Genomic DNA, 8,524 nt, shown 5'->3' on the forward strand with positions numbered 1-8,524 from the left:
AGGGCTGGGAGGAGAAAGCAGAGCAACCAATTTAGTAGTGACACAGAGGCAGGGAACAGAAAGTACAGCATCTGATTGGGTGAAGGAGGGGGATGGAAGTAGCATCTGGGAAGGGGTGGGGCTAATTTGTGGCACCCCTGCTAAAAAGGTTGGTCTTCACTGGTGCAGAAATACCTAAGCTAGCTTCAGACTAATTAGAACAGAAACCAGTAGCAATCTAGTCAGGGTAGCACAGAGCTCAGCCTGAATTAATTCATTCTGCTTCTCAATTGCATTGTTGAGACCTGTCCAAAGATACAAGGGTTAATAAAATTTTATTCAAAACTCCCACGGAACTTGAATCATAACTTTTCCAGCCAAAGTCCTTATAATGTTGAAGAAAATGGCAATGTGCTCTATTATATAGTTAATTTCTTCAAAGATGCCTTTCATAATGAAATAGAAAAATTACCTAGTACGACTTGATTAAAGATAGAAAAAAATGGCTGAAATAAGGGAAGGAATCTGAGGATTTAGATTCTGTTTTGGATTAAACCTGGTCTAAATTTTAATTTACAATAGCATCTAAGTATTATAGTGCTGGGCACCTTGAAAACTCTTATGGAGTGATAACATGAGGTGCCTGTACACATGCAGGGAGGTTGCTCCAATGCACTATAATTACAGCACATTGGAGCAGACTCGATTGATTGATTGATTAATCAAGTCTTCTGGAGCATGGTAATTACCATGCTGTAGCTAACTTCCACATCTCATGTATTGACATCTCTGTGCTTCAAAATGGTGGTGGGAGTAATTTAACTAAAGCTTGTTCAATGAGCTTTAGTCAAATCACCCCCACCACCATTTTGAAGTATGGAGATGCTTATACATGAGACTCTGTGGGTGTTTTAATTAGATCCCCCTCCCCCTTCCCCTCTCCCTCCCAAGTACATGTAAAAAATGTCCTAGAATGTCAGTGTTTATAATAGCAACAGAGAAGGTATAAACTTTAACAACCAATCAACAGTATCCCAGCAATAAAAGTGCATTTTGGCAATTCACAAGTGATTTACAATTAATAAGATACTAGCTTGAATAGACAGGAATTGTATTTAAGCAAACATCTATGAAAATATGAAACCACATCAGCTGTTACTATCTGTGATGCACTTTACAAGACAGTGCTAACAGTAACAAGGCAAACAGTTATGTTCTTAGATGGGTGCAGGGTGAAAGGAGATGTTTCATGTAACAAGCCATACCCAAGGGAATTCTTTAATTTATTTTTTTATTTATTGATTTTTTTAAGGGCTGGAAGGAACCTTGAAGATCATCAAGACCAGGCCCCTACCCAGGGGCAGGAAGTCAGCTAGAGTCAAAGAACCCCAGCAAGATAAGCATCCAAGCATTTCATGAATAAGTCGAGAAGTAGGTGCCTGCACCACATCTGGAGAGAGTCTATTCCAGGTTTTGGGGGCTCGGACAGTAAAGAAATGTTATGCCCAGCCTAAAACGGGGCATCCTTACAGAGTATTATCTGACCTTAAACTAGGTATGGTACTCAGTGGGGAGACACTGCAATATATGCAATACAAATGTGGTGTGACTTTGTTTACTTGCTTCTCTCAGCCAAGTGAATGGCTGTGTTTAGAAGCTGCCACTTTTGTTTGACTCCTGTTCTTTGCAGTGGGTCAGTGTAGCAGGGCCTGCTCCTTTACAGGCAGAAGCAGCCTGGCCAGAGAGCCCTGCAGGTTGCTGGTGGCCTGAGCAACAGCCTAATCGGGGTAATTGGCCAACACCTGCTGGTGGTCAGATGAAGGAGGCAGGGCCCTGGGGACATATAAGCTCAGGGCTGGAGCTAGGAGGGTCACTGGCAACTGCCAAGGAAAGGAGCTCCTGCGCGTGAGAACTTCCCGAGACCTTGTGCTGCCTATTTTGCTGCCTATGAGAACAGTAAGGCTCCAGGAGCCTCAAGGTACTCAGAGCTAAGAGATGTGCTATCCTAGGGGTGGAAATGTTACCTTCTTAAAGGGGATGAGCACTGCCTGCATTGTGAGAGTTATGTTGTAAGGTGCTTATATTTGTATTGTTATTTGTCCCAGTGGCTCAGGATGAGGCTGTAGGGGATTTAGAGGCCTCATTAGTGCCCAGAGAAAGGGGCACACAATTTGGGTAGAGCCCAGCACCGGGCCCTAGCCTCTCACCTAGAAACAACTCTTTTGTTACAACAAAGGTATGGCAGGAAAGTCAGGTGGGCAAACTGCCCTAGACAGGTGGACAGGCCAACAGTGTGATTGGCTATGAGACGGCCCCCTTTCACAGTTGGACTTCAAGAAATCAAGGTATGGATAACTGTGCAAGGTACTTATTAAAAGGAGCATAAGTGCAAATGCAAGAGCTATTTCGGGCCACCGCTGCACCTAAATCATCACATTTGCTCCCTTGTCTTTATACTTCCCTGTTTCTTCATTGATGCTGCCCTTAAGTGAAGGAGGAGTTGTGGATTATGCTACATTCTTGAATTTCTTCTTTGTGTGCATCACCTGTGTTACTCTGTTACTACTATCCATTACCAGTTTGCCTTTAGAGAAGTACCTCATTTGTATTATGTTTATTAATGTCTTATATTTGCAGGTAAAGAGTTCTAGTACCAAACTAGGTTCTTTCAAATAGGCTCCCAACATTGCATTGTATCCTATTATGATCCTATATTGTTAGCCATTTAAATGTACTTTGGAGAAAACACAAGTAAATCCTACAATCAAAAGATTTTCTTGTGTAGATAGATTTATGTTTTGATTTATGTATTTTTGTTGAAAAGGTGGTCCTTTGTCTTATGTCTATCCTTGTAGTCTGACTTATGATAACCTTATGAAGTATACACTTTTAAATATAACACTCTATTTTACACATATCAAATGGGAGCCCTATAACTTCTAGTAGGAGAAAAGCTTACCTAATTTGTAGCTAAAGAAATACATTCAGTTCCTGACTCCCAACAAGAAATAAACAAAATCATTAAAGAAAAAATAAGTTTGGCTTAAGTTTCACATAATCTAACAAAAAAATTCCGTCACCGGCCTAATATCTGATTTCAATTTATGACAAGAACTGAGTGGAGAACGATAAAATAAATGTTTGGTTAGGGAGGTTCCATTTGAAAGTGTGCATATTTTTAATTACTTTTGAAATGGGAGAGGTGATGTAAATGAGAAAGCTGTCTGATGGATTTGTATTTGGTTTACCTGATAAAGCAAATCACAGCATGAGAAAAAATCAGCACCCAAAATATGAGGTGATATAGCTTTCCCTCTTGTGAGGTTATTAAAATTCTTGGCATAAAATTTTATAAAAATAACAATGACCTGATTATAAATGAATACAAAGCCAAAACAAAGATACCTGTCTTGAATCAAGTCTACCACTACATTTGCCTGCAGTTTTCAGGCTCCCTGGGTAGTCTAAAATGAAGAACTCCATAGAAGTCATGATCTATATCTATATCTATACCTATAAACTACAAAATAGTCGTTGTTTTCTGGTAGATGGAGCTAGCAAACATTTATATATATAAGCCTGCTATCTCCATCTACCAGAAACAGTGATTACTGTGTAGTTTGCAGAACCTCTTCATCTACAAACTGTGCTTTTAAAAAGATAAGCATGATAGTAATAAAGGTGGACTATGAACATGCTTCTCTACAAGAAAATATAAGGACAATTATTCCATCCCTACTATAAAATCTTCTACTACATTGCCATTTATCTTCCCAACCTTTTTGACCTACCTTTTATGGCTTCTTCCCCCAGGTTGTATGGGGTGTTGGGGAAGGGAGGGGCGGAAGTGGAACAGGATATTTCTAATTATTTTAATAATATCCTACATCCTAGAGCAGGGGTTGCCAACCAGGGGTACATGTATCTCCAGTAGTACTTAAGAAGGCCCTAGGGAATACGTAAGGGCAGGGATGGAGTACTACCACGCACGATGCTGTGCTGCCATTCAAGCACTGCCGACGTGGCTGGCTGTGAGGGGTGGGGGAAGCTCACATGCTGTGGCTGCCACCGCTCCACATTTGGCCATGCACCCCCCACCCCACACCCTGCTTTGTAGCTAGCCACGCGTCACCCTCCCCTCCACCCCTTGCTCTGTGTCCAGCCATGTGTCACCCCACCACACACACCCACTCAATGTCCGGCTGTGCAGCCCCCTCCCCCACACTGCACCCAGCCACCAGGGGTACACTGCTCTGCATCCGGCCACTGGAGGTACACTGACCCCAAAAGGTTGAAAACCCCTGATCTAGAGCTATGGAATAAACAATCGTGAAACACCTGACATAGTTATTTAGCAAATGCTTTGCAACACATTGCATTTTAAAATTATTTGTTTTGTAATTTATACTGTTTAGAGTTTTATGGATTTCCAGATAAAGAACCATTTCAAGTGGCAGTCAAGACTAGGCAGCAAGTCCTGGGGAGCACAGAACAGATAGAAGCTACACTATGCTTTGCAAGGCAGCGAAGTTTGTGGATGGAGCAGGTAGGGATTGATGGACTCTGGCAAGTCTCTGCCAACACGGTTTCAGGTTAAAAAAAAATAACACTTTTGTTTGAATTAAATTAAATTGTTTTCATTACTTAAAATAACTTTCTTCTCCCAAGGAGAAGGAAAACAGGAAGATAAAATGTCGGAATTAAACTATTTTTGCAGTCATGGTAATGGAATTCCTGAATAGGTGTCACTGAATAATCTGTATAATAATCTGTAAAGTAACAGACAATCAGTGTGACTTATGGGTCATGACAGTAGGACATGTTTGGGCAGAGTAACAATAAAGGAATGTGTAGTAAGTATAAATTATATGCAAGGTCTCTTCCTTCCCATCTATACAAAGTACTTCCAGTGCACTCTGTGTCTGTGATCAGAATACATACATTTTAGGCCTCAGTGGGCTACACAAGACATTTACTGTGGAACTGCCTAATTAGCTCCACAGTAAAGTCTCAGAATCTACAAATGCAGCCCTATAAGGCTGCAGTAAACTAATTAACTCCACTGTCCTATGGCAGCGTTATTTAGTGTGCAGCAATGCTGCACAAACTGGCTGGGGCAGGAGGTAGCTTCAGTGGAGGTGCTGCCTGTTCACAAGTACCCCAGTCTCAGCTAGTTCCCCAGATGGCTAGTGTCCCAGCCCCAGCCAGCCTTTCTGCAACTAGCGGAGAGTACCTCCAGGCTGGCAGGCTGACCCCCCAGGGCCTCTACCAGCTGACTCTCTCAGTCAGATTTTTAAGGCAAAGGCCACCAGCTAGGCTACTTATTGTTTTATCCTACTTGCTTTTCACTTTAGAAAGGGGGTGGAGGAGAAGAGGAGGGACAAAAAGATGCCATTAGCAGGAAGAAACAGATTCCATCCATGCACGTATTACTACATCTTCTATTATTGTTAAGCAACTCTTTCAGCAATCATTTACTCTTACTCCTTGTCAAAAAGAGATACTGCCTGCTCTTACAGATTCGGTTGTTATTTTGTGAATGAGGCTCTTGGAGCTGCCAGATAAAGCCAATCTTTTTTAATAGTGAGTTGTTGGTAGATTCATGATCTACTGGTGCCCTGTGACACATCTTACAATCAACCTTCTAAGGCCAGGATTAAGGCTAGATTTCCCATGGCTAAAAAATTGTAAACGGCATTTTAATATGTTCTTAACAGTCTAAAGGCATTAAAGAAACCAAATTCCAGAAGAGTTTGGGTAAGGAAGTGTTGTTTGATAGAAAGCTGGCTTGGATGACAGTGACTATGATTTTTTTTAATAAAAATTCAAGCAAATTATGTTTTTGCTAGGAAAGTCATGTCTGTACCTAATACAGAGTCAGCCATGATCTCTTCCGAGAATAAATGTGTACAACTGGGCCTTCTGGAAGCTGTTGTTCCTCAGACTCGGGCTACAAAGAGAGAAGCAACATACTGGGGTGTGCTGATCAGCCTGGTTCCATAGACTCTCCAGTTCCCCAAAACCTCATGTTTGTTCCCTATAGTGCAGAGTTGCAGAAAAAGGGATTTCCTTCCAACAAGGCAATCTAGCACTCTCTGTAAGCGTTCTTATTAGAGCTAATGCCAGCAGAGGCATTCAGAAAATGAAATTCAATCTCCGGTTCACAGTCAATCCACCGGCAGACACAATGCTTTGTAGAAAGTAAGAGTATGGAATCAGAAGCATTCTTTCCTGGTTCTATACCCTGAAGTGAGAAGGAAAGGCTAGAGTGTGGATACTACCTGCACCTCTACACAATCATGGATTTTACACCATGACTATATACCAGAAGCACCAAGTTATTTAGTGTAGAAAAAAAGAGGCAATGTAAAATGGAGGAGACAAGGAAAAAAAGGACAACATATTACTGTAAATACTAATCTTGAGATGTCATTATCTTAACATTTTATATATACACAACTATCATTTATTTCCTTTTTCCCCTATCTTTTCTCTCTCTCATTCTCAACTGTCTCTTAGTTGGTGTAAGTAAAGGAATTTTGGGTATCACGGACAACAACAACAAAAGGCCTTTATTATGATAAATAGAAGATAATCTACTTGCATTTTTTCCCTCTTCTTAATGTGAAAGGTGATATCAACAATAAACTATACAGCACAAGCCATTTTTTTTTCTTAGAAGCTTAACATTTCCACCGAAATCCAAAAATGGCGTAATTACATTTTTCCTGACACCTCTTTTTCATCATCAAATGTTATTACTTACAGAGTGGTATTTTTATAGAACTATGTTAGCCCATATTCTCAGTTAATTAGTCTCTCACAAAATAGCTTCTGAGCTAGAATGGACAAATCTAATGCAAATTGGGTGTGTCTACACATGATATTAATGCAATGTAATGAACCCTGGCACAGTTCCCGCCTGAGTTTTATTGTTCTCAGGCGTAGCGTTTGTACATGTACCCAGGACTGCTCTTTTAGAGTGATCTCTAAAACAGCCCTTCCATGTAGGTTGGTTTCAAATTCCAAGGTCCCAGTTGAACTACTCCACTTTATAAATACATATTTTAGAAAATGTAAATAAACTTAATCTCACAGCCAATGGAGAGATTCATAGAGTCCACACATGCAAGCACGTGTGCTTGCAGCACCTCAAATAGAAGCAGTGCAAATTTGAGCCAGGGCTTTTTGCCTCAGTGCACATACTTGGACTTGCACTTTGTTGTGGAGCAAATTGTGCCACTTGGGGCAAAATAATCCTGCCTGCCCGGATCTGCAGCCAAGGGAAGCTAGAGCCCAGGGCCAGCACCCTGCCCTGGCAAGTAGCTCAGGGCTACTCGCTTTCAGGAGCTTCTGGGGCCCAGCCAATTGGTACCTGGGGACACTACCCCTTGTGCCAGCTGGACTGCTGAAGCAGCCCTGAGAGTTCCCTGCACCCTCTACCCACTGCAGCACTCTGGCAGTGGGGACTGCTGCCTGGCTATGACCTGCTGTGCACCTGTCAGACCCAGATGGGCACTGCACAGCCAATAGAGACATCTGCCCCTCTGGGCCAGCTGCCAGTGGGCTGTGGCTGCAGAGTTGGCATCTGTGTGGCACTACTGCTATGTATGCCCCATCCCCAGCCATCTGGGCAGCTATCACCCAGAAGATGTTCCAGATGTGGTGGCCTGCTTTGACCTGTCAAGGTATGACCTCCTGGCCCCATTTGGCCAGGAGGTCAGCTACAGCCAGCTACATCCAAGGTGCCAGCTCTGAGCAGGTAGGGTCCTGCCATTGACCTCCCTAGCAGGAATTATAGTGTTCCCGATTTGGAAAACTGAAAAATCCCTCATAAAAAAATCCCAAAGTCACTCTGTAAAATACCTGCAAATCCATGTTCCTCCACAAGTAAAACAAAAGAGCACTATAAAGATAAAGAGTGAGACAGAGACAGCTATCAGTTGGACAATGTTTTATTGATATATCTACAGTGTTAGAGCATGTCTCTTATCATAATAATAAAGTGAACTCTAAATACAAGTTTCATTAATTCATGAATACATGAATATATATTTTGCTGCCCTCCCACAGGGCCCAGCCCCACCCCCCGCTTGCACCCCCATGGGTACTCCCATGGCTGCCCACCACAACCCCAGGCACCATCACTTTAAAGGAAAAAAAGAAAAAAGAAGAAAAAAAGCAAAAAAAGCATCTACTTACCGTAGGAGCAGGGGTGTGGTGGCTCCAGGGCCTCCTGGAAGAACCCCTGAGAAGCACAGGGCAGTGGCAGGCAAGGGGACCTGGGCTGGGGCTGCCCCTCTGCACTGCACTGTGCAGGCAGGGCCCCAGTGACATGGATGGCAGCTCCAACTGCTGGTAAGTGCTAGGATGGTTTTTGGGGTTTTTTTAAGCCATAGAGGGGATGGGACCGGACAGGGCAGGGATTGGGGGGGTCTGTGGGGCAGGTGGGGGAGGTGCCAGGCAGGGAACTGATTGCAGGGTCTTGGAGGGTTGGCAGGTGGTGGGGACAGGAAGGAAAATGATCAGGTGGGTCAGGGCTGGT

General features: G+C 42.8%; 1 long non-coding RNA gene across 1 annotated transcript in view; it reads left to right on the forward strand.

Annotated features, from left to right (window-relative positions):
• The window catches only part of LOC109322535, a 42,539-nt gene that overhangs the window by 13,127 nt on the left and 20,888 nt on the right, over positions 1 to 8,524 (forward strand). The window contains exon 2 of the long non-coding RNA XR_002104395.1: positions 4,395 to 4,571. This is a non-coding gene — a long non-coding RNA (uncharacterized LOC109322535). The remainder of the gene's footprint in view (positions 1 to 4,394; positions 4,572 to 8,524) is intronic.

This window comes from Crocodylus porosus, unplaced genomic scaffold (genome assembly GCF_001723895.1).
Source record: "Crocodylus porosus isolate Cpor-Errol unplaced genomic scaffold, CroPor_comp1, whole genome shotgun sequence".
NCBI classification, from domain to species: domain Eukaryota; kingdom Metazoa; phylum Chordata; order Crocodylia; family Crocodylidae; genus Crocodylus; species Crocodylus porosus.